Source organism: Amphiprion ocellaris, chromosome 9 (assembly GCF_022539595.1).
Source record: "Amphiprion ocellaris isolate individual 3 ecotype Okinawa chromosome 9, ASM2253959v1, whole genome shotgun sequence".
NCBI classification, from domain to species: domain Eukaryota; kingdom Metazoa; phylum Chordata; class Actinopteri; family Pomacentridae; genus Amphiprion; species Amphiprion ocellaris.
The window spans coordinates 16,534,411-16,537,208 of record NC_072774.1 but is presented as its reverse complement, the minus strand read 5'-3'; the positions used below and the strand labels follow the sequence as shown (position 1 = coordinate 16,537,208).

At 41.4% G+C, this 2,798-nt stretch overlaps 1 non-coding gene across 1 annotated transcript; it reads left to right on the top strand.

Annotated features, from left to right (window-relative positions):
- Nucleotides 1–72, top strand: trnap-agg (transfer RNA proline (anticodon AGG)). The gene has a single exon. It is a non-coding gene; the product is annotated as a tRNA-Pro (tRNA).
- Nucleotides 73–2,798: the final 2,726 nt, after the last annotated feature.

Genomic DNA, 2,798 nt, shown 5'->3' with positions numbered 1-2,798 from the left:
GGCTCGTTGGTCTAGGGGTATGATTCTCGCTTAGGGTGCGAGAGGTCCCGGGTTCAAATCCCGGACGAGCCCTTGACTTTTGAAGTGATGGTTCTTTCCATATAATTAGTAAATGATAGTATAACCCACCTGTAACCCACACTTGTATGGATTTTAGACAGAAGATTTTGAATGGTTTGCTAGACAAAACATGTTTTTAAGGTTGTAAATTTTTAACACATTGTTTGTGCCCTTTATTATGACTTGAGATTCTTTTGGAAAATGACTGCAATGAAAACAAAGACCAGAATTTAAACAAAAGATGTCAACTTTTTTGTAAGAGGTTTTTTTTTTTTTTTTTTTAACCATTCCAGCAGTTTGTCATAGTTGCATTACAATGCCAGTTCCCTGCAGGTAAAACAAACAGTGGTCTAAGTTTCAGATTTACTCAAGGTACTTTCTGTCAACTCACACAACAACTGTGATGTGCTGAGTTTGGTCAATGGTTACCTGAAAGCAGAAGAATGTGGGATTATCACCACTGATGAAAGAAATGTGCACTTAATGCACATCAGTTCTATTCTAAGGTCAGTATTTCTCCTTGTATGTACCTTCATCTTATGTTATTTTATTTGCCTCTGATAAGACAATCTGTGTGCAAGTTCTCAGACAAAAAAAAAGACCCTGAGCTCAGCATTGCCAAAATTGGAAAGGAACTGCTTGGGAACTCAAGGTTGTTTATTTTCATTCCTCAGTACACTGAGGATGAAATGTTTTTCGGTCCAGCACCAAAGTAAATGCAACAATAAGTCATAAGGAAAAAAAGAAGCATGGTCCTTTTCATTGTGACATTCAGCAGAGTTCTTGTGCTGTTGTGCTGATCCTTGTATGTTTTTAACACAAATGAAGTTCTACCTAATTTAAAGTATGATTTTTTAAAAAAATTCTAGACATAAAGTTAAAGGCGTCTTTCAGTTTTTGGTTTGCGGCCTGCTGGATATTTCATCTTGAATTTTTTCCGCATGCAGTCATTCGATGAGGTATTCAGACTCATGGCCAGCTTCTATCAGCAGATGCAGCCTTGTGTCAGGTTTCCCGCAAGCAGAAGGCAAAACCGTGTGTGTGTGTGTGTGTGTGTGTGTGTGTGTGTGTGTGTGTGTGTGTGTGTGTGTGTGTGTGTGTGTGTGTGTGTGTGTGTGTGTGTGTGTGTGTGTGTGTGTGTGTGTGTGTGCGTGTCTGGGTGGGAGGGCGAATGGGTGCCTGAAGAGAGAGAAGGCGTGGAAGCGTGGGAGGAGGAGACATCAAAGACAGGGGAAATCGGATCCCCTCTTTCCACAAAGCAGGCCAGAGGGTTCAGAGACAAAGGAAACGGGATCCGCTATGTGACCGTGAACGCCATGCATGCTTCCCCCGTCTGGCTCCATTCAGCTTTTCACTCATTCAACTTTATCAGGCCCCACTGCCACAACAAGCACTTGGAATGAGCTGAAATTGTCCTTTAAAGTATGTTGTGGTTTGAGTGTCTTCGTTTTGTGGGGGGGGAGTTTTGTGTGGAATCTGTCATGGGGGATTTCTTTTCTCTCACTCTCACTCATAAATTAGTTTACACTGTAACACTGTGGGGACTGGCCATCTTTTTGACGACAAAAAGCAAGCCCCATAACATGAATCGTTACATTTTAGGCTGGTTGGCAAAGAAATTAATCACCAAAAAATGAGCGTACTGTCCTCATAGGCTGTCTGTGTGGGTGTTTGTATGTGTTGGGGGTGTTTGTGGGTTATGCCCATTGTTTCAGTCTGACCTCCTTCACAACTGTTTTCATCAGTCTTTGTTCAAACAATGTGAGCATGTTCCTGGGGATTTCTTTCTGTATTATCTATGTATACAGAATTCAAGGTGAGCCAGATTCAGTGGTCAAGATGTTCACATCCTGAAATGTTTTCATTGTTGTTTCAACCACACAATGTTCCCCAACACTAACTTTAGCTTGCTTAGATGAACATATGACCCATGTGCATGTCAAATTTGATTCACGGAAGTGTGGAAATTCTGTGATATTGGTTTTGACTTTCAAATTTCTGGTATTTTGACATCCCAGAGTGGGACAAAGGCCTACACATGACTTTCCCGTCACTGTTCTGCCTGCTGTTGACTAGTTAATGTGTTTTAAATCTCCTTGTAAAGCAAGTTTGCCAGCTAGCTGCTATTAGTCACCAATAAGCCACCAGTTGGTATCCTGATGAGTGATCTAAAAGCTCAAGGTGTGTTCCAACATCCACCTACCAACAGGGTGGTAGGGTGCACACCAACAAAACATTTATTATGTACCTATGCATAATATGCTGAAAATACCAGCATGTCCTGCTACATCTTGTTGAATGTTATAGTATGTAAGCCGGTGTGCTTTTCTGGTCATTCTGACCCACAATCCTCTTAACAGCAGCAGATGGATTACATACATTATCCTGTGTGAGTGTAAACAAACTGGAAATTATACAGACGGCCTACAAAACATAAGACCAACACAGTCAAAGTTAAGGAGCAATTCATGCCAAAGTATTATGCAACAGTGTGTGCAATGTAAGGCCGGGGGCAGTAGGCACTGAAAGTAGACAGAAAAAGTGTGCGACTAGGAATGCAGAGTCAGTGTAGTGGGTTTGATTGTCACCATCTTGCCAATGTATGATTCCTGTTAACTTCCAGCTAATCTGGAAGTTAACAGGAATTGTTGTTGTTGTTTTTTCTGGGAAACCATCTTGTGGCTCTTTCATTCTAAACTGGAACTCCCAGTATGTTACTCTGTAAATGCTTGCTATGG